General features: G+C 38.2%; 1 protein-coding gene across 7 annotated transcripts in view; it reads left to right on the top strand.

Moving 5' to 3' along the window:
- The first annotated feature begins 2,102 nt into the window (after positions 1-2,102).
- PLSCR4 (phospholipid scramblase 4) overlaps positions 2,103-23,078 on the top strand; it is a 76,698-nt gene continuing 55,722 nt past the window's right edge. For 2 of the 7 annotated variants that reach the window (XM_064275570.1, XM_023555443.2), the window contains exons 1-3: positions 2,103-2,222; positions 2,837-2,918; positions 4,963-5,216. The gene's annotated coding sequence lies outside the window, so the exon portion shown is untranslated. The other 5 variants (XM_064275569.1, XM_023555445.2, XM_003416217.4 and 2 more) reach the window with 5 other exon arrangements.

Here is a 23,078-nt window from a genome sequence, read left to right as displayed (position 1 = left end):
AAGCAATACCTTTCAAAAGGCATGTATTGCTCTTGAATTTTTGGCTACTTTCATGTGGCTGTTGTGGATGATTGCATTCATAAGCTCAACGTCTTGTCCCCTAAGTGAATATTTTATAAGGATCAGCACAGACCTGGTTCCTGTGAGGCAGAGGTTAACGATGTCCCAAATGCCCAACTTTTCCAAATTGCTGTATTACTCCATCATCTCCAACATCAACTACTCCTTCTCCCCTCAGTGCCCTCCCTCTGGTCTTTGGGCTCCGTAATTCACTGCATCTTCTCACAAAACTCTTAAAATCATATCAAGGAAATGGCTTCTGTGGCTGTGGTGGCTGGCCAGTCCCAAATCCATGGGTCAGGCGTAGGCTTTTCCTGACTCACATGGCCACAGGGGCCGATGAACTCAAACTGGCAGGCCAGATGACAGGTTGTTGGCTCACAAGGCTGTGGAAGCTGGAGAATCAGGTCAGATGATCAGTTGCTGGCCTGCAGTGCTATGGAAGCTGGTTAATCCAGAATCAGCAAGTCAGATGGCAGGCTGCTGGCGCAAGTCCCAAGAAGTGGAGATCAGACAATGACAAGCCAGACACAGGATCCAGATGGGGAGAGAAAGCCCGGCCAGAGCACCCACATATATACACTGGATGTAGGCCTCAGCCCAGCGAAGAGCATGGCTTGAGTAAGGGTTGGACTTGAGTCATGCTTTCCTGCAAGGCTATGACTCAAGATCCACCCCACACTAATCCTGCCTCATTAACATTTAGAGGTTAGGATTTACAGCACATAAAATGAAAGATAATTACATCAGATCACAAAACAGAGGACAGCCACACAACACTGGGAATCATAGTCTAGCCAAGCCAATGCACAACACCAACCACCACACCATCTTGGGGGTTCCTTACACTTTATATGCATGGTCCCAACCAATCACTGTGTGGGAGTCACAAAGACTATGGCTAGGAGGACCATATTAAGTAATTCACTGCGCCACAACCCTCTCATGAATTTAAACAAAGCAAATATTATTATATGTTCTGTAGCTTGGCTCCTGTTTCTTTGTTTTGGAGCCCTGGTGGCACAGTGGTTAAGAGCTTGGTTGCTAACCAAAGGGTCGGCAGTTTGAATCCACCAGCCACTCTTTGGAAACCCTATGGGGCAGTTCTACTCTGTCCTATAGGGTGGCCATGAGTTGGAATCCACTTGATGGCAATAGGTTTGGTTTTTTGGTTTTCTTTGTTTTATGCTTTTAATACACCACTATTTCTGTATTTGAAAAATGTCTTGTGCAATCTCTACTGAGAAATGCAACATGAAGTTTTAAAATTCATTCTCACACACATACTGACAAACAGCATGGACATGGAAAATTCCAGAACTTCACTCCCATATGCTTCCCCCTATCCAAACATCTCCCATAGTAGAACACAGCCAAGTTTTCCTCAGAGCTTAAACTAATTTACTTCAGTGCACTTCGACTTATTTATAAAGTCAGGGGACATTTGGGTTCTCCCACTGCCGGACAGGGTTTTGTGCTTTTCCCCATGAACCACCACAGATGTGAATCTCATTAGTTTGAAAGAAGTTAATTGTGCCTACCAATGGTAATTAAGGCACTGCATTTTTCTTTCTGTGTCAGAAAACATAGGCAACCTCGCTCTCCCTCCTGTCTTTCTTGGCATTCTGTCCTTGCCCACTCCAAGATCAAATTGGCCTCCAACACTGTGGAAAAGAAAACGGAATGCCTGGGCCCTGCGCCACAGTGTTTGCAGCCAGCATTGCATTGCCAAGGCCAATTCTGTTCAAGGCCAATTGCCAAGGGTCTGGGGCTGGGAGCAAACGCAAATTAAAAAGGATCTTGTGAAAGAGTGGTTTCTTTCTTTCTTTTTTTTTTCTTCCCTGTTAAGCAATCCCTCTTTTAGCAAAGTTCTTTCTCACAGGCAGAACATGCCTGTCCTCATTAGAGGGAAGCATGGACTTGCTCTTACCTTTTCCTTTTACCTCATACTAGAGCCCTGACGCGTTTTGTTTTTTTATGCCCCCTCGCCCCGCCCCGCCATCACCACCTTTTTTTAATCTTTATTTTTAAGCCGCCTACAGCGGTGTCCCACCCCTTCCTGGACAACCCACCCGCAGGCTTGCCGATTTCCAAGCGCAGCCTGGGCGGGTCCGAGGCCTGAGCGGTAGCAAGCGCCCTGGGGCGAGTGTCTGAGCGAGCAGGTATCGCACCCCTGATCCCCGCCCCTCTGCACCCCTTCACCTTCTTGTTTTGTTCTTAATGTGAAAATCTTTCTCTTCTTCCTCCCCTGCCCCGTCTCCTCTTTTCGCTTTTCTCCGCGGGTAGAATTAGACCCCAGGCCTGGCGTCGCCGTGTCCCGCGGACTAGGGGTGGCGGTGAGGGGCCCGGGTTGCACGGGCGCCGAGGCAGTGGGTCTGGGGGCGCCGGAAGGAGCTGAGGCCGCGGAGCCGGAGCCGCGAGGGTCGCCGGCGTCGTGGCCTGCAGTCCCCGCTCCCTGGCGTATCCTCAGGTGGTTGCAGAAGTTTCGGGGCGCTCGGCGCGCGTGCGCAGTGGAGACACTGCAGGGTTTGGAGGGAGCTGTTTCCAACCCGGTTAGTGGTGGACAAGCTGCCAAAGGATTGGCCCCTTAACGTTCCCAGCGGCGGCCTGGGATGAAGACTTGCGGCTGGGGACGTACTCTGCCTCCCGGCGAGGTGGCTGCCTCTACCCGCTTGCCCGGCCCCTTTTCTAGGGTCTTCTCTGTGCAGATGGCCCAGGGCGCTGGGGCACCCTCTGCACGAGGCTAGAGACCCCTCTGCCATACTCGTCCTGACAGGTCCCGCCTGACGTGGCTCCGCCTGTGCCTCACAGGCACTTTCTCTGTGCAGCTCCCCGGAACTCTGCAGAGCAAGTCACAGGTAAAACACAGCTTTACAATAACTGCGTTACAGCCGTTAAGGGGGACGGGGCGATATGATTAATTGGCAAACTGGAGACGTGAAATTTGGGGTTTTGTTGCATTGCTGCTGTAAAATAAAATAACCTTTATATTTAACGATGTAGATTTTTCTTTCATTAATATCCCAGACATGTTTACTTTCACAAGTTGAGTTCAACTTATAATTTTATATCACATATTTAAAATAGGTGCCACCAAAACAAGTACAAAGGAAGATAATATGCACTAAGGTTGGTTTCCGCCTATTTAGCAGGATATAGATTCACTACTTGAAATCGCGTGCTCCTGGTAGCGCAGTGATTAAGAGCTACCGTGGCTGCTAACCAAAAGGTCGGCAGTTCAAATACACAGGCTGCACCTTGGAAACCCCAGGGTGCAGTTCAACTCAGTTCTGTAGGGTTGCTGTGAGTCAGAATCCACTCAGTGGCAACGGGTTTGGGTTTTTTGTTTTGTGATAATAGATAGTGGTGGTGCTGTGTCAGCAGTGTTTCAGCCCTGGGCTGCTAACCAAAATGCACTCCTGGACAAAGATGTGGCAGTCTGCTTCCCTAAAGATTAAAAAAAAAAAAAAAAAAAAAAGATTACAGCCTTGGAAACCCTACGGGCAATTCTACCCTGTCCTATAGGGCTGCTATGGGTCAGAATCAACTCCAGGGCAATGGGCTTGGTATTTTGGTTATAATGGGTAACTCCTGTCCATCAGTCCAGCCTTCTACCTACCTACCTACTTACCTATCTGGCATCATGCTTAATAGTGAAATTCCTAGTATCATTTCCATTTAATTTGGAAAAGAAAATAATGCTCACCATCACACTGTGTAACAATGTCAGGAATTCTATCAGCCAGTGAACTTCCCAGCAAATTATCTGCTGGAGACAATTTAGAAGCGATTAGAAAAAATAAGGGAATTTAGCAAAGTGGTCTGTTGTATTTAATCTTAAATTACAGAAATCAGTTGATGTTCTTTACATAAACTGGAAAGAGAGCAGAATATCCCATTAAATTTGTCAAGAAATAACACAAAATTGAAAGACTTATTTAAAAAGAGGAAATACAACTCTGCTAAGGGGAAAGTACTCATAGGGACATGTGTGAAATCACGTTAAATGTATATAAGCAGGTGTGGATGATAATACAATAAAAATACATTTTTTTTTCAAACTGAAGATATTTCTTTCTAAAAGAATCTGTGAACCCTAATCCTACCAGAATTTTTCTTTGTTTGTTTTTGTAACTGGACTATCTAGTTCATGTGGAAGAAAAAACATTTGAGAAGAATGGGGAAGATTGGAATAAAAGTACAACTAGAAGGTGGAGGCTTTGCTAGATAGAAAAACATATTAGAAAAGTATAGTGAATTAAAGAATGGCATAGACTTAGGACCAGACAAATCAATAAAACTTAAACAGACAGAGATCCAGGAATAAAAGGAAATGTAGCATCTGCAGCAGTCATTTTAAATCAGGGAATTCGGAAAGAAGGAACATTTAACAGCTCATGCTTGGACTGTCAGTTGTTTATTAGGGAAAACTGATATTAAAACAGGAAATATACACCGAACACACAGATGTTGCCTAGACGACTTACTAATTTAAATCTGAATATGTGAAACTTAAAAGTAAGAAAAGAAGACCCGAATGAATATTTACACACACGCAGGTGGGGAAGGCATTTTTAAACATTATACAAAAGCCTAGAACCCATTAAGGATCTAAGTAATTTTGGTAACATTTGTGTGCAAAAAACAAATACGAACAGGGAGATGACAGCAAAAGAGCTAATTTTGCTAATACAGCTAAAACCCTCAAAAATGACTGTAAGAATCAACAACCCGGTTTGAGGCTAAAGAGTCCATTCACAGCAAGGAAAATGCAAATTAGAAGCACAGTCAAATTCCCAGATACACATTATCAGAAAAATGCAAATTAAAATAAATCATATTTTTGCCTATTTTACTAATTTTCAAAGTTTCCTAACACTCAGTGTTGTTGATAATGCGAAGCTGTGCTCCCTCACCCGTGTGGAGCTCAGTGACCAGGTTCCACATCCTTACCCGGAGGTGCTCTGCTCCAGCCAGCCCACCGGGGAAGGTGGTACCAGCCCCGGGCCTTCCTGCTGTAGCCTCGGCCGCTTCCTGATCAAGTGTGACGCGCGTGTCCTCCGCGGCTTTGCCTCAGCCTGTCCCACGCCCAGGAACTTGCTGCGAAGAGAGAGGAGGAGAAGAAGCCCCTGAAGGAGGGTGTTCAGGACCTGCAGGTGAAGTACCACCTCTTCAGCTGGGAGATCTGATAGACGTCTGATAGGGTGCTGATCTTCCTCTAGGGGCCCTGCCAGGCCAAGGCGTCCCTGAACTCTCCCTCAAGCAGGAAGACAAAAGCTCTGCCCCAGCCAGTCTTGGGCTGCTTTCGACTGGATCTGAGGCTGCCCAGCCGCCCCAAGCTGGGCTGGGGGTGGCGGGGAGGGAGAGGGAAGGAGACTCTGAATCCCTGGCCCATGATCAGGAGAGCAGGCCCATTCCCTGAACCTCCAGAGCATCGCAGGAGCAGAAGGGGGTGCCTGGCTAGGGCTGTTCCTCCGCCCCAGGGAGGGCTTTGCCAGGCCAGCATCCGTAAGGGCGGATACCAACGAAAAATCTTGGGAAGTGTTGGAGTGCTACCTCTGTTAGTCTTTGCTTAAGAAGGGGATAGGGTGGGACTAAGGGCTCCTTGGCCTGTAAGTAAACCAAATTCGAATGGGGGAAAAAAAATGAATTGGTAAAATTCAATTTTGCAATGGTAATGCCTGTTTTATAGATATGTACTCACTTATCGGAATTTTTCTGCAAAATATGCTCCCAAGTGAGCAAATAAAAATGTGTTCAAAAATGTTCACAATAGGATTATTTGTAATATTTTAAAAATTCTGTAACCACTGATTGGAATTTGGTTACAGAATTTATGGTACATCAGGTAGAATAATATATAGTTAAAAATATTTAGAAGCTCTGAATGGTCTTACTTGGAAATATGTCCAAACTACATTATAGGTTAAGACAAAAGCAAAAAGAACCAAGAAAGCAAACTAGAACATTTCAATAACTTTTTTGTAAATAATTATAACTATATACAAAAATAGGCATTATAAAAAAAATCTGTTGCCATTGAGTCCATTTTGAATAAGCACCATGTTACTGTTGTCGTTAGGTGCCATTGAGTCAGTTTGGACTCATAGCAAACCTATCTACAACAGAACGAAACACTGCCCAGTCCTGCGCCATCCTCACAATCATTGTTATGGTTGGTCCCATTGTTGCAGCCACTGTGCCAATCCATCTCATTGATGGTCTTCCTCTTTTACGATGACCCTCTACTTTACCAAGCATGATGTCCTTCTCCAGGGGCTGATCTCTCCTGACAACCTATCCAAAGTATGTGAGACGTAGTCTTGCCATCCTTGCTTCTAAGGAGCATTCTGGTTGTACTTGCAGGACAGATTTGTTTGTTCTTTTGGCAGCCCATGGTATATTCAATATTCTTCTCCAGCTTCACAGTTCAAAGGTGTCAGTTCTTCTTTGGTCTTTTCTATTTGTTGTCCAGCTTTCACATGCACAGGAGGCAATTGAAAACACCATGGCTTGGGTCAGGCGCACCTAAGTCTTCAAGGTGACGTCTTTGCTTTTCAAGACTTTAAGGAGGTCTTTTGCAGCAGATTTGCCCAATGCCTTGCATCTTTTGATTTCTTGACTGCTGTTTCTATGATGTTGCTAATTGGTCCAGTTGTGAGGATTTTTGTTTTCTTGATGTTGAGGTGTAATCCATACTGAAGACTGTAGTCTTTGGTCATCATCACTAAGTGCTTCCAGTCCTCTTCACTTTCAGCAAGCAAGATTGTGTCATCTGCATGATGCAGGTTGGTAATGAGCCTTCCTCCAATCTTGATGCCACATTCTTCATATAGTCCAGCTTCTCTGATTATTTGCCTAGCATACGGATTGAATAGGTATGGTGAAAGGATAAAACCCTCACAACACGCCTTTCTTCAATTTAAGCCACTCAGTATCCCCTTGTTCTGTTAGATGACTGCCTCTTGATCTATGTAAAGGTTCCTCATGAGCACAATTAAGTGTCCTGGAATTCCCATTCTTCACAATGTTATCCATAGTTTGTTATGATCCACATAGTCGAATGCCTTTGCATAGTCAATAAAACACAGGTAAACATCTTTCTGGCATTCTCTGCTTTCAGCCAGGATCCATCTGACATCAGCAGTGATATCCCTGGTTTCATGTCCTCTTCTGAAACTGGCCTGAATTTCTGGCAGTTCCCTGTCAAAATACTGCTGCAGTGGCTTTTGAGTAATCTTCAGCAAAATTTTACTTGTGTGTGATAATTCTGTGAGATCACCTTTCTTGGGAATAGGCATAAATATAGATCTCTTCTAGTCAGTTGGCCAGGTAGCTGTCTTCCAAATTTCTTGGCATAGACGAGTGAGTACTTCCAGCGCTGAATCTGTTTGTTGAAACATCTCAGTTGGTATTCTGTCAATTCCTGTAGCCTTGTTTTTCGCCGGTGCCTTCAGTGCAACTTGGACTTCTTCCTTCAGTACCATTGGTTCCTGCTCAACCAGTTCTTTTTGGTATACTGACTCTGTGTATTCCTTCCATGTTCTTTTGATGCTTCCTTACTCGCTTAATATTTTCCCCATAGAATTCTTCAGTGTGGCAGCTTGAGGCTTGAATTTTTTCTTTGGTTCTTTCAGCTTGACAAATGCAGAACATGTTCTTCCCAGCTGGCTTTCTATGTCCAGATCTTTGCACATGTCATTATAATACTTTACTTTGTCTTCTTGAGCTGCCCTTTGAAATTTTCCGTTCAATTCTTTTACTTTATCAGTTTTTCCTTTTGCTTTAGCTATGTGACATTCAAGAGCAAGTTTCAGAGTCTCTTGACATCCATTTTGGTGTTTTCATTCTTTGCTGTCTTTCTAATGATTTCTTGCTTTCTTCATGTATGATGTCCTTGATGTCACTCCATAACTTGTCTGGTCTTCGGTCATTAGTGTTCAACATGCCAAATCTATTCTTGAGATGGTCTCTAAATTCAGGTGGGATATATTCAAGGTTGTACTTTGGGTCTTGTCCATTTAGTCTAATTTTTTTTAGTTTCAACTCGAACTTGCGTATGAGCAATTGATGTCCTGATCCACAGTAGGCCCCTGGTCTCGTTCTTACAGATGATATTGAGCTTTTCCATCGTCTCTTCCCACAGATGTATTTGATTTGATTCCTGTGTATTCCATATGGCATGTATAGTTGCCGTTTATGTTGGTGAAAAAAGGTATTTGCAATGAAGAAGCCATTGGTCTTGCAAAGCTCTATCACGTGATCTCCAGAATTGCTTCTGTCACCAAGGCCGTATTTTCCAACTTCTTCTTTGTTTCCGACTTTCACATTCCAATCATCAGTAATTATCAGTTCATCCTGATTGCATGTTTGATCAATTTCAGACTGCAGAAGTTGGTAAAAATCTTCAGTTTCTTCATCTTTGGCCTTAGTGGTTGGTGCGTAAATTTGAATAATAGTTGTATTAACTGGTCGTCTTTGTAGGTGTATGGATATTATCCTATCACTGACAGCGTTGTACTTCAGGATATATCTTGAAATACTATTTTTGATGATGAATGCAACGCCATTCCTCTTCAAGTTGTCATTCCCAGCATAGTAGACCATATGATTGCTCGATTCAAAATGGCCAAAACCAGTCCATTTCAGCTCACTGATGCCTAGGATATCAACATTTATGCATTCCATTTCATTTTTGATGATTTCCAATTTTCCTGGATTCATACTTTGTACATTCCATATTCTGGTTATTAATGGATGTTTGCAGCTGTTTCTTCTCATTTTGTGTTGTGCCACATCAGCAAATGAAGGTCTTGACTCCATCCATGTCATTAAGGTCGACTCTACTTTCAGGAGGCAGCTCTTCCCCCGTTGTATTTTGAGTGCCTTCCAACCTGGGAGGCTCATCTTCCAGCACTATATCAGACAATGTTCCACTGCTATTCCTGAGGTTTTCACTGGCTAAATCATTTCAGAAGTAGACTGCTGAGTCCTTCTTTCTAGTCTGTGTTGGTCTGGAAGTTCAGCTGAAATCTGTCCACTATGGGTGACCCTGCTGGTATTTGAATACCTGTGGCATAACTTCTAGCATCACAGCAACATGCAAGCCCCCACAGTATGAAAAACTGACAGCATGTGGGGGAATAGGCAGTATAGGGATATAGAAACCCCTGGGTGGTACAAACTGTTAACGTCCTTGGCTGCTAACAGAGAGCTTGAAAGTTCAAGTCCACACAGAGGTGCCTGGGAAGAAAGGCCATTTGATCTACTTCCAAAAAAAATCAGCCACTGAAAACCCTATGGAACACAGTTCTACTCTTACACAGTAAGGGCCACCATGAGTTGGAATTGATTTGATAGCAAGTGGTTGTAGGAATATAGAATGAATTATGTTATTTTGAATATTCATATTCTGTTACATATTTCTATAATAAACATCCCTGGGTTGCTGAAACCATGAAGCACTCAACTATGAACAGAAAGGTTGGTGCTTTGAACACACCCACAGGTGCCTCGGAAGAAAGGCCCTGGCGGTCTGCTTCTGAAATGTCACAGCCTTGAAAACCCTATGAAGTGCAGGTTCACTTAGCACAAAGGGCTGCCATGAGTCAGAAATGACTGGACAGCAGCTGGTTGTTTATAAATGTTTATAAGGAAAAAGTGACATTGTTATAACAGGAAGAATATTAAAGATCTTGAGGGTGTTTGAGGTTAATAATTTATATAGAACAATTTGTTTTGGATATATTGGTTTTCATTTACTAATAAAATGAAAAGTGAAGAGGGTTGCCTGAAATATTTCACAACTTGTTAACATTTTTAAAAAAAAAATACAGGGATATTCATAAGCCTTATATAGTTCACCAGCATTAACCTAAAGCTTACCTTTGTGGTTGTCTTCCTTCAGGATTGGAGAGACGTGCTGTACTATGAAAACAAACAAACAAAAATCATTATCTAACATTGGACTACATAAAATTTTCAAAAATTGCATGGCAGAAATGCAGTAGATACAAATGACATATTTTGGAAAAAAAATTTAAATATACAATAAAATTCTAATACCCTTCATATAAAAGATTCAAAAAGAAAATTAAAAAAACTCACAAACAGAAAAATGGACAAATGGCAAACAGATAGTTCACAAGAAAGGAAATACAGATGACTTTCCAATATATATAAAATTATATAAAAAAAAGTCAGATTGTCAGTGATAAAAATTTTGATAATTGGGATAACAGATGTTGTTATCGGTAGTGCAGAGTGGTTCAGGTTCTTGGGAGAGCAGTTTCGCGGTATCTATCAAAACAAAAGTGCACAAAGCTTTGATCCAGGAATTGTGCTTCTAGGAATTTGTCCTACAAAAATAAACACACCTGTGCACAAAGAAGAATATGTAAGACTATTTCAGCATTAGTTGTAATAGCTGAAATTTGGAAAAAAATTAAATTTCCATCACTAAGTGGTTGGTTAAGTAAATTGTGGTGCAGCCATTAGAAAGAATAAGCTTTACTATATGACTTGAAATGCAATCGGCATCAAGTGATAAAACAAGATGCAGAAGGATATATAAAAAGTCTCCACTCATATTGATAGATGCATATATTCGTTTGGGTACCTTTAGAATGTCTCTTGGAAGACACAAAAATCTGGTGTTTTTGGAGATCTGGAGGGAGGATTGCAGTGGGAGGGATCCCTCCTTTTTGTGGTATACATTTACGTACTTTGTGATTGCTTTGTTCCTGTGTTCTTTTCTAAATAACACTGATTCAAAAAAAAAAAAAAGCCTGTTTTTGTAAATGTAAGATTTCTTGTCAAAATGATTTCGTTACAAGTCACATGACATCTTGTTTTATTACCATGTTTAATCCTAGAGGTCTAGCCAGAAAATGACACCATAAGGCATTATCTCGTAATCTCCCAGATAAAATTAACATGGTAGTTGTTCCTTAAATGTATCGTATAAGCATTATTGAAAGCATTGTCCTCTCTGTATTTTTTCTACTCCAAATAACAAAGACATTTGCTCCCTGGAAGCTAAATTGAGAAGAAACGACATTCCCTTTTCAGCATTTAAAATAATATGTTTAATAAAAAATTACCTGTGGACAGTGACTCAGTTTACTCTGATTCAGTTTCATTCTTTTATTTTAAAAGAAAGCCAAATAGCCAACCTCCAAGACCCTTAGCGTTTGCTCTAAAGAAGAAAATACTCTACCGTGCACTTTTTGTTTGGGAAGAGTCATGATGTGGATAAAGTAAGAAATATATAAGTTGCAAAAACTGTAATGTAATATTGATTAGATTTTGCCAACATTTTCATTCATTCATAGTGAAAATCACCTTATGTCCTCAAGCTTCTTGTAGGTTTGATTTCATGCAAAGATATAACTAAACAGCACAAGGGCAGTTCTGATAATGACAGATTCTGTGGGTTTGTCAAACATCTCTACTACATAGTTTATCTTGGTTTATCTTGCTAGTGCAAAGCCTCTCTACTGTAATGGTTTTTTAAGTAGAACACTCATTGCCGTCGAGTCGATTCTGACTCACAGCGACCCTATAGGACAGAGTAGAACTGCCCCATAGGGTTTCCAGGGAGCACCTGGTGGATTCGAACTGCTGACTGTTTGGTTAGCAGCCTTAGCTCTTAACCACAGAATGACTAAATCTTTCACAGTCATTGGACTTTAATCCATTCGTGTTGAGCCCACTCAGGTATCCACATCCCTGGTAACCTAGAAACCCATGAAGTTAATCAATACCATACACCACAGGAGCCAAGAACTTTGCATAAAATCTATAAAGAGATTGAACTTGGAAGGCTGTACATAACCTTTCACCTTTGATGATCTCGGGTCTTTTTGTTACAGTACTTTGTACTCACTACTAAGTACGCTAAAGGACTTCGTCAGCTGTTTCCATGTATTGTTTTTTTATACAGATTACAAATGCAATTATACATTTATTCTGAATTAGGTTTTCCATACTTTTCAAGCAAAATTATCCACTTATAAATCTTTTATGATTTATGCCAAACTATTCGTGACTATATTTTTTAAAGAATAAGATTTTATCTTAAGGTTTCACTATAATTTGTTTATTTAACAATTTTGCTGGATATTTAAATAGTTTACAATTACTCCTGTTTCCAGTCTGTACTCTTTCTGCGGGAATATAAGGTTAGCAATGTATCGCTTAAAAATCACACTATATTTTGGATTTTGGCATAGAGGAAATTAACTTGGGTTTACACATGAGATTCGATGGAAAATTTAGATAAATTTAGAAACTTTAGATAAAGTATCATTTGCTAAGTTGAAGATTTCATTGAGTTTATTAAGGTATGGTTCCCATTACAGATGAATTTTTATTTGAGTGGGAAAGAATCTCATGAACTTGTAACTGAGGTCAAGTATATCAGAATCAACTGGGAAGTATCTTCAAGGGAAGTGTCTTCAAGGGAGCTCCCCGAGACCAGTAGTTCTTAAATTGTGATTTCCTGAACCAGCAGTATCAGCATCACCTAGGACCTTAGAAATGCACTTTCTTAGGCCTGACCCCAGACCCACTGAATCAGAAACTCCGTGAGTGTGTTTTGGCAGCCTGGTTTAACATGCCCTCAGGGTGACACTCTTAGAGGCCAGAGTTTGAGAACTAAATACAGCCCTATACATTCTGATAGCTCTAAGGGATATTTAAAATGATTCCAAATTTCTCTTATACACCTACCTCACTTCTCCTTGAGAATCACTGTATTTGATCGCTGAGATACAGAATTTCCCTAGTTCATAATTGCTTATGTAAATGCTGTATGTTTCTATATATGAATAATTGAATGTGCAGAGTAGAAAATATATTAATTCCTTTATTTAAAAAACATCGTTTTTTCCCCAGACTGGGTTCTGGTGGCGGAGATAGGTCTTTATCCTAGAAAGGAATAAAAGGTATTTTTAAACAGATAATGTTTATAGTTCATGATACAGTTTGCTTTGTAATACATATGAAAAGTCCTTAACCTAGAGTGTGTGTGCAGTGTTTTTGCAGTGAAGTTCATGATGAGAATAGTTGACCTCATTCAGACTCTAGTATATAATTCTTGTAATAATTATATTGTTTCCAAGCAGGCTATCCAGCTTTAACTCATATAGACTTAGCATGGTATAATAACATATTTTAAGAGAAGGAAATCTGTTTTTTTTTTTTTTAGTGTTCTCCAAATTTTGATGGGCAAAATAAACCAATGAGTTTACAAGTAGAAAATACAAGTATCAGTAAATATTCCAGCTGCACCAGGAAGTTACATTAACTGTAGTTGAGATACATCCAATATAATATGCAGTCAGTTCAGGGAAATTTCTCTGAGTTCCTTTGAGTTGATAATATCTTTGGAAAATATACATACTCTTGCAGAGTCCACCATCTTTATGAAATATTACTGCTATTCAGTTCAGAATATTCTCTAATTCCCCTTGAGACTTTCTCTTTGACCCGTGGGTTATATAGAAGTATGTTGGTTCATTTCTAAGTTGTTGGAAATTTTCCTGTTACCCTTAGGTTAGTGATTACTAGTTAAATTACATGATGGTCAGAGAACAAATTTCGTGTGATTTTAATTTTTCGTAATTTTTTCAGGTTTGTTTTACAGCCAGTGTATGGTCTGTCTGGGTGAAGGTTCTATGTGTTGAAAAGGAAGGATGTTCAGATGTTGGGTGGAATGTTTCACAAATGTCAGTGTTGGTTGATGATGTACAGTTCTTCAGTATTGTTACTGATTTTCTCTCTACTGGTTCTATGGGTGAAACCCTGGTGGCGCAGCAGTCTTGGAAATTCTATGGGGCAGTTTTGCTCTGTCCTATAAGGCCACTGTGAGTTGGAATTGACTCAATGGCAACAGGTTTGTTTTGTTTTGTTTTGTTTTTGGTTCTGTGGGTTACTGAGAGAAAAGTGTTGAAGTCTCCGACTTTAATAGTGAGCTTGTCTGTTTCCCCTGTCAGTTCTGTTAGTTTTTGCTCCATGTATTTTGAAGCTCTGTTAGGTGCATTGACCTTTCCTATTATTCTGTCTCCTTGACTCTCTTATCTTTAAGTGACATCTCTCCTTATCGCCAGTAATTTTCTTTGTTCTGACGCCTACTTTGTCAGATACTGATATAACCACTCCAGCTTTCTTTTTTTTTTTAGTTAAACTTTATTGAGATATAATTTCCATACCATAAAATCTATCTTTTTAAAGTGTACTGTTCATTAGTTTTTGGTATATCCACAGAGTTGTGCAACCATTACAATTTCATTTTAGAACATATCTATTATCCCAAAAAGAAGCCCCATACTTCTTAGCAGTCATTTCTCATCCCTGTTCCCCTCCTCCCTCTTCTTAAAAAAAAAAAAAATCCACTGCCATCGAATTGATTCTGACTCATAGCGACCCTATAGGACAGAGTAGAACTGCCTTATAGAGTTTCCAAGGAGTGCCTGGTGGATTCGAACTGCTGACCTTTTGGTTAGCAGCTGTAGCACTTAACCACTACACCACCAGGGTTTCCCCTGCCTCTTCTGGCAACCACTAATCTACTTTATGTTTCTAGAGATTTGCGTATTCTAGAGAGTTCATATAAATGGAATCAAACCATATATGGTCTTTTGTGACTGTCATATTTCACATAACAATGTTTTCAAAGTACATCCAGGTCATAGCATGTATAAGTATTTCATTCTTTTCATTGCTGAATATTATTCTATTATGTGGATATATCACATTTTAAAATTTATCCATTCATCAATTGATGGACACTTGGGTTGTTTCCACTTTTTTTTATTATTATGAATAATTCTGGTATGAACATCTGTGTATATGTTTTCATGTGGACATAAGTTTTTATTTCTCTTGAGTATATACCCAGGAATGCAATTGCTGGATCATATAACATTTTGTTTAACTTTTTAAAAAGTTGCCGAACTCTTCCAAAGCAGCTGAAGCATTTTATATTTTCACCAGCAACGTATGAGCCCTTCAGTATCTTCACTTCTCCTTTTCACTTATTGTTTGTCATTTTTATTATAGCCATTCTACTATGTGTCAAGAGTATCTGTTTGTGGTTTTGATTTCAATTTATTTAATTACTCATGATGTTAGGAGTCTTTTAACATGCTTATTGTCCATTTGCATATCTTCTCGGAAATGTTTATTCAGATCCTTTAACCACATTTTTAATTGGGTTATTTGCTTTTTATTATTGAGGTATTTGTATTTTTTACGTATTCAGGAAAAAAGTCCCTTGCCAGATATATTTGAAAATATTTTCTCCCATTCCAACTCCATTCTGTGTTTTTTACTTTCACTTTTCTACACTTTGTACATGGTGTCCTTTGAAGCACTTTTTTTTTAGTTTTGGTGAAGTGCAGTTATTTATTTTTTATTTTGTCCCATGTGCTGTTGATGTCATATCTTTGTAACCATGGCCTAATCCAAGGTTGTAAAGATTTACTTCTGCGTTTTCTTCTAAGAGTTTCATAGTTTTCCATTTAGGTCTGTGATCCATTTGGAGGTAATTATTTTGTATAATCTGAGGAAGGAATCCAAATTCATTCTTTTGTGTGTGGATTTGCAGTTTCCCAGCCATTTATTGAAAAGACTATTCTTTCTGCATTGAATAATCTCAGTACTCTTGATGAAATTCCACTGATCATAAATATGAGGATTTATTTCTAGATTCTGAATTTTATTAATTTGTATGTCTGCCTTTATGCCAATGCCACATTATTTGGATTTTAAGTTTTGAAATCAGAAAGTGAGTCCCCCATTTTGTTCACCTTTTTCATGATTGTTTTGTCTGTTCTATCAGGAGCCCTGGTGATGCAGTGGTTAAGAGCTCGGTTGCTAACCAAAAGGTCAGTGGTTCAAATTCACCAGCTGCTCCTGGGAAACCCTATGGGGCAGTTCTGCTCTGTCCTATAGGGTTGCTATGAGTCGAAATCGACTCGAAGGAAGGAGGTTTGGGTTTTTTTTTTTTTTTTTAGTTGCCTATTCTCAGTCTCTTGCATTTCCATGTAAATTTTATGTTCAACTTCTCAATTTCTGGAAAAAGACAGGTGGGATTTTGATAGGGTTTACATTGAATCTGTACATCAATATGGGAAGTATTGCCATCTTAACGATGTTAAGTTGTCCTATTTATGAACATGAAAAATTTTTTTTATTTAGATATTCATTAAATTCTTCCATAATTATTGTGTTTTTTAGTGGACAAGTCTTGCACTTCTTTTGTTAAATATATTCCTAGGCATTTTATCCTTTTTAATACTATTGTAAATGGGATTGTTTTCTTGTATTTTTCATTGCTCCCACCCAAAATAAACCCAGTGCCATCGAGTCGATTGAATTGATGCTCGCCTGTTGATCTTGTGTTCTGTCACATTGTTGAACTCTTTTATTAATTTGAATAATTTTTTAATGGATTCATTGGAATTTCTATGTGCCAGATCATGCCATCTGCAAATACAGCTTTACTTCTTCATTTTCAATCTGGATACTTTTTTTTTTTTTCTTTCTTTCTTTCCTAATTGCCCTGGTTAGAAACCCCAGTAAAAATGTTCAATAGAAGTATTGAGAGTGGACATTTTTTTGTTCCTAATCTTAAGGGGAAAGCATTCAGTATTCCTCCATTGAGCATAATGTTAGCTGTGGATGTTTCATAGATGCTGTTTTTCAGATTCAAGTTTCCTTCTATTTCCATATTGTTGAGTGTTTTTTATAATGAAAAGAGTTGGATTCTGTCAAATACATTTTCTGTATCTATTGAAATGATCATGTGATTTTTGTCCTATACTCTATTAATATTATGGTGCATATATTGATTGATTTTTGTGTGCTAAACCCAGTCATTTATTCCTGAGATAAATCTCTCTTGGTCATGGTGTACAATCCTTTTCAGATGTTGGATTTAGCTTGCTGGTATTTCGTTAGGATGTTTGTGTCTATGTTCATAAGGGATGTTAGTCTGTAGTTTTGTCTTGATGTCTTTGATTTGGTATCAGGGTCATATTAACCTCAAAGAATGAGTTGGAAGGTGTTCATGCTATTATTTTTTGAGTTTGTGAAGGATTGGTACTACTTCTTCATTAAGCATTTAGTTGAACCCACCATTGAAGCCTGTGTGCCTGGGTTCTCCTAGTGGGAAGTTTTTTTGGTTACTAATTCAATCTTTTTACTTGTTATAGGTCTATTAAGGTTTTCTGTTTTTTCTTGAGTTAGTTTTGGAAGCTTGTATCTTTCTATAAATTTGTTTTCTTCATTTTAGATTATCTAATTTTTTGGTTTACAGTAGTTTATATTACTTTGTTATAATCCCTCTGTCTCCTTTTTTTACATGTAAGGTTGGTAGTAATATCCCACTTGTCATTTATGATTTTAGTAATTTGAGTGTCCTTTTTTTTTTATTGGTTAGTCTCATTAAAGGTTTGTCAATTTTGTTGCTTTTTTCAAAAAACTAACTTTTGATTTCATTGATTTTCTGTTTTTTTTTTTTTCCTATGCTCTTTTTGTTTATTTCTGCTCTAATCTTTACTATTTCTTTCCTTCTGCTTATTTTGGGTTTAATTTGCTTTTTAAGAATTTCTTAAAGTGGAATGTTAGGTGTCAATTTCAGATCTTTTCAGTTTTGTGGTGATCCATATATTCTTCATTGGCTGGTTTTTAGGCCTTTCTTCCTAGTCTTAGCCTGCAAACTCTGCTGAAACCTGTTCAGTATCATAGGTAACATGGAAACCACCACTAATAAACAGGTGGTGTCTATGTATCAGGTACGTTGGCCTAGAATTGAACCCATGTCTCCCACACAAAAGGTGAAAACTCTACCACTGAACCACCAATGTCCCCATTGAGAAAATATACTCTGTATGATTTCAGTCTTTTAAAAAATGTATTAAGGTTTGTTTTATGGTCAGATTCATGGTCTAGTCTGATGAATGTTCCATGTTCGTTTGAAAAGAATGTGCATTCTGCTGTAGTTGGATGTTGTGTTCTGTAGATGTCTTTTAGTTTATTGTTTTATGGTGTTGTTTAGGTCTTCTATATTCTTGTCAATCTTCTGTCTAGTTGTTCTGTTTTTGAAAGTGGGAATTGAAGTCTCTAATTATTATTGTTGGATGGTCTATTTCCTCCTAGATTAGGATAGTTTTTGCTTCATGCATTTTAGTGTGTGCGTATAATTTGTTGTGTCTTCCTGATGAATGGACCCCATTATCACTATGAAATGGTCTTCTTTTTCTCCAGTAACAGCTTTTGTCTTAAAGCCTATTTTGTCTGATCCCTGTATCGCCACTCAAGCTCTTTTTTAGCTCATGCTTACGTGGTATACCTTTTTGATCCTTTTACTTTTAACCTGTTTGTGTCTTTGAATCTAAAGTCTGTCTGTTTACACAGCATATAGTTGAATCATTTTTTAAAATGGATTCTGGCATTCTCTGCCTTTTTGTTGGATTGTTTAACCCATTTACATTTAATGCAATTAGCGATAAAGTAGGATTTATGGTAGGCATTTTGCTGCTTGTTTTCTGTGTTTTACGTTCCAGCTTTCTTTTGATTAGTGTTTAAATGATATATTTTTTCATCCTTTTACTTTTAACCTATCGTTACATTTGAAGTGAGTTTCTTTTTACAGAGCATATAGTTGAATCATTTTTTTAAGTGTATCAATTTATCTATCCTAAAAATCTTTCTCTTCATTGATATGTTAAGTGCATGACATTACATTTAACGTAAATATTGATATGTTTGGATTTATGCCTGTTTGTTGTCTCTCTTTTTCATGCTTCTGTGTCTATTCCCCCACTTTTTTAGGGTTATTTAAAAGTTTTTGCAGTATTTATTTACATTGTTTTGGATTATATCTCTGAATAGGGATTTTGTGTGTGTGTGTGTGTGTGGTGACTGTAGGAATTGCATCATAGCTTTTCAAATTATACTTAGAATTAATATGTTACCACTTAGAAAACTTACCATCATAAGTAAAGTCTCTTCACACTCACCAATTTATGTTGTTATTATTTTGTGTATACATCTACAGCCATTGAAACTCCTATTGCACAATGTGATAATTTTTGCTTTTATCCATCAAACTTATTTTAAAGAACCTGAGAGAAGAAAGGAAATGCTGGTGGTGTAGTGGTCAAGAGCTATGGCTGCTAACCAAAAGGGCAGTAGTTCAAATCGACCAGGTACTCCTTGGAAACCCCTTAGCAGTTCATTTTTAGTGGGTCTGCTGACAACAAATTATCTCAGTTTTCCTTTATAGTAGAATATCTTTATTTCTCCTTCATTACTGAAGGACATGTTTCCTGGATGTAGAATTCTGGATTGACTATTATTTTCTTTCCTTGCTTTAAAAATATTGTCCCACTTTCTTCTGAACTCCATTTTTTGATGAGAAATCCACAGTAATCCTAATTATTAATTCTCTCTTAAATAATGTGTCTTTTTCTGTGGCTGCTTTCCAGATTTTCCTCTTATCTTCTATTTTCAGCAATTTGATTTTATTGGGTCTTGGAGTAGATATCTTTAGGTTTATTTTGTCTGAGGTTCACTGAGCTGCTCTCATTTGCAAGTTTATTCCTTTAGGCAAATTTGATGTTTTCAGCCATTATTTCTTCAAATATTTTTTCTGCACTCTACTCTTTCTCATATTCTTTTGGGACTCTGATGACGTGAATATTAGAACTTTTGGGATTGTTCCACGGATTGATGTGGTTCTCTTCTTTTTTCTTTTTTTCAATAATTGTTTTCTCTGTTCTTCAGACTGGAAAATTTTATTGATCTGTCTTCAGGTTCAGTAACTGTTCCCCTGTATTCTCCAATTTTTTTCTCTTGAGCTTCTCCAGTGAATTTTTTATTTTGGTTATTCTATTTTTCTGTTCTAAAGTTTATATTTGCTTCTTCCTTATAACTTCTGTTTCTTTTTATCATTTTTTTTCAAAACTGTTTGCCCTTACTTTTTGGAACATTTTTCAAATAGGACTGTAATCTTGAATGGGTTACTTTAACTCTCTGGGTTTCAGTTTCCTTATCTGTGTGTGAAAATGATAAAAACCCACCTAAATCATTATATATGGAAGTTTCTGGCACCTAGTATATATTTAGTAATTGGTATCTAAAACTGAAATCCTAAGAATTTTAGTATTGTAAATATATCAGTTCATTTAGAGTTTAAGTAATCAAGTAATTACTGCAACTTCCTATAGCTAACTCTTCTCTTTGGGCCAGTTTCCCGGGGAGAAAGGTTAGGGAAGCCCATGAGAAGTATCTTCTTTTTGAGCACTATTTATCTCATGAGAAATCTTGCTGCAGGATTTTTCATGAAGGTAATTCTTCACTTGTCTCATTACATTTACTGAAGAATGTAAACTGGCTCAGTTTAAGATATACAGCTAATTTCTTTATTATAATGGCATATACAAATTAGCTCACTTATGAGCCATGAATATATGCTGAGCTAAAATAGATGGACTGATATAAATACATCACTGTTACTCAAAACACTACGACTAATTGCTCATTCAATTAGGAAATGAAATTTGTCTTCAAAGAAAAGCATGTTCGAAGTAGTCATTTCTGCTTTGTTACTCTAACATACCTTTCACCAGAACTGTAATTTTCTGCAGAGACAAGAATATGTGGTTTTAAATTGTACTTGTTTTCCTATTCTCTTTTTCCACTTCAGCCACCTCAAAGGTAGATATTGAAGAGTTCTGGTGTGACCGAAAGGCAGGCAGCTGCAGTGGGAAAGAAAAAGGCACAAGTGGGACAGCAGCATGCTGTAGCCTTGAGGGAACTGGTTGTCTGGGATAAAATCCCAGTGGTACATCCTACTAGCTGGGTCACCTTGGGGAAGAGCAGTTGCGTCTCTTTGCCTCAGTTTCTACCTCTTTTCTAGCACCTGCCTTATAGGGCTCATTATGAAATTAAATGGGTTAATACCTGTAAACTGCCTATGAAGATGTTTTTAAAGTATTATTTTTAAATACCATTTAAAGATAGATAGGGATGGTCAATAATGGTATGATCAAGTTCTGATTTGCTGCATTGACCATGAAAATAATAATCAGTTCTTGGGCATCTCAGCCTTCCTCATCAATTGATATAAATCTAAAAGAAACTAAAATAAGTTTAGTGAATTCACTGCAAAAATCAAGTTATAACCCAAATGCATAAACTTGGTTAAGGGGCAGAGGCAATATTTCTGAATATCTCAGGTCAAAACTGGTTCGAATTATTTTTTTCCTTAGCAATGAGCCTACACTGTGAAATGTATGTTGATTGTGTATTGGTTTTGATTTTCTGTCTTTCAGAAGGATCTAGTAACTCAGTTATTTTAATGGTTAATCCATAATCCACAGCACATTTCAGTGGTTGCGGTTAAACCTACACTTTGGGGGCCTGCTAGTCTGAGGATCCATTAAATTTCCATTGTCTTTATCCTGCCTCATTTGAAGAAATGAATAAAAAGTTTTACATGTTTGTATTAGCGATAAATGATATAAAGGGTCACTTAAAAAGAATCAGAAATCTTTTTGAATATGAAGTAAAAATTTCCTATATACAGTATTATTTACCTGATATTTTATAATATTTTATATTAATGATTCCCTTTTATGCAGGTAAAATATATATATATATATATAACAAAACAGTTGCCATTTCAACCATTTTTATGTGTACAATTCATTGACATTAATTACATTAACTGTGTTGGGCAACCATCACTACTATTCATTTCCTTTTTTTTTTTTTTTTAAATCACCCTTAACAGTAACTCTGTGTCCCTTGAGCAGTGACTCCCTCTTTCCCCTTCCCTGCCACCCCTGGTAACCACTAATAAATTTTGGTCTCTATACATTTGCCTGTTCTAGATATTTCATGTGAGTGGGATTATACAGTGTTTGTGATTTTGTGTCTTGACTTAATTTACTCAGCATAATTTTTTTGAGGTTCATCCATGTCGTAACATGTATCAGAACTTCATTACTCTTTACGGCAGAGTAATATTCCGTTGTATGTGTGTACCACATTTTGTTTATCCATTTATCTGTTGATGGACATTTGGGCTGTTTCCACTTTTTGGCTATTGCGAATAGTGCCGCAATAAACATTGGTGTACAAGTCTCTGTTTGATTTCAAGACTTTGATGTATACGCCTAGGAGTGGAGTTGCTGGGTCTTATGGTAATTCTGAGTTGAACATTTTCCCCAGAGGCTGCATCATTTTACAATCCTACTATCAATGGATGAGTGTTCCAATTTCTCCACATACTTCCCAGCACTTGTTTTTTCTTATACTAGGCATTCTAGTGTGTGTGAAACAGAAAAAACCCATTGTCATTGAGTCAGTCTGAATCATGGCAAACCTATGAGACAAAGTAGAAGTGCCTCATAGGGTTTAAGCCTGTAATCTTTACAGAAGAAAATGTTCTCCTACAGAGTAGCTGGTAGGTTCGAACTACCAAACTTTCAGTTAGCAGTCAAGCACTAAACACTAGTTTTGATAACCAAAAAGGTCTGCAGTTCAAATCCACCACTCACTCCTTGGAAACCCAATGGGGCAGTTCTACTCTGTCCTGTAGGGTCGCTGTGAGTCGGAATCGACTTGGCAGCAACGGGGAGGAGGAGGTGATGACCCCAGGTTCACTCTCAGTTGGAATCAACTGGGCAGCAGTAGATTAATGACTAATAATGTTGAGCATCTTTTCATGGGCTTATTGGCCATTTGTCTGTCTTTGGTGAAATACATGTTCAAGTCCTTCACCCATATTTTCGATGGATTGTTTATCTTTTTTTGTTGTTGTTGTTGAATTGTAGGAAGAATCTTTTGTATATTCTGGATAGTAAACCCTTATTAGATATATGGTTACTGTTATGGAATGAATTGTAGCCCCCAAAAATGTGTGCTGCAAATTCTAACCTCTATGCCTGTAGTTATAATCCCATTTAAGAGTGGGTTGTTTTTGTTACGTTAATAAGGATGGT

The sequence above is a fragment of the Loxodonta africana genome, chromosome 23 (assembly GCF_030014295.1).
Source record: "Loxodonta africana isolate mLoxAfr1 chromosome 23, mLoxAfr1.hap2, whole genome shotgun sequence".
NCBI classification, from domain to species: Eukaryota; Metazoa; Chordata; class Mammalia; order Proboscidea; family Elephantidae; genus Loxodonta; species Loxodonta africana.
This window is presented reverse-complemented; position numbering and strand designations above follow the sequence as displayed.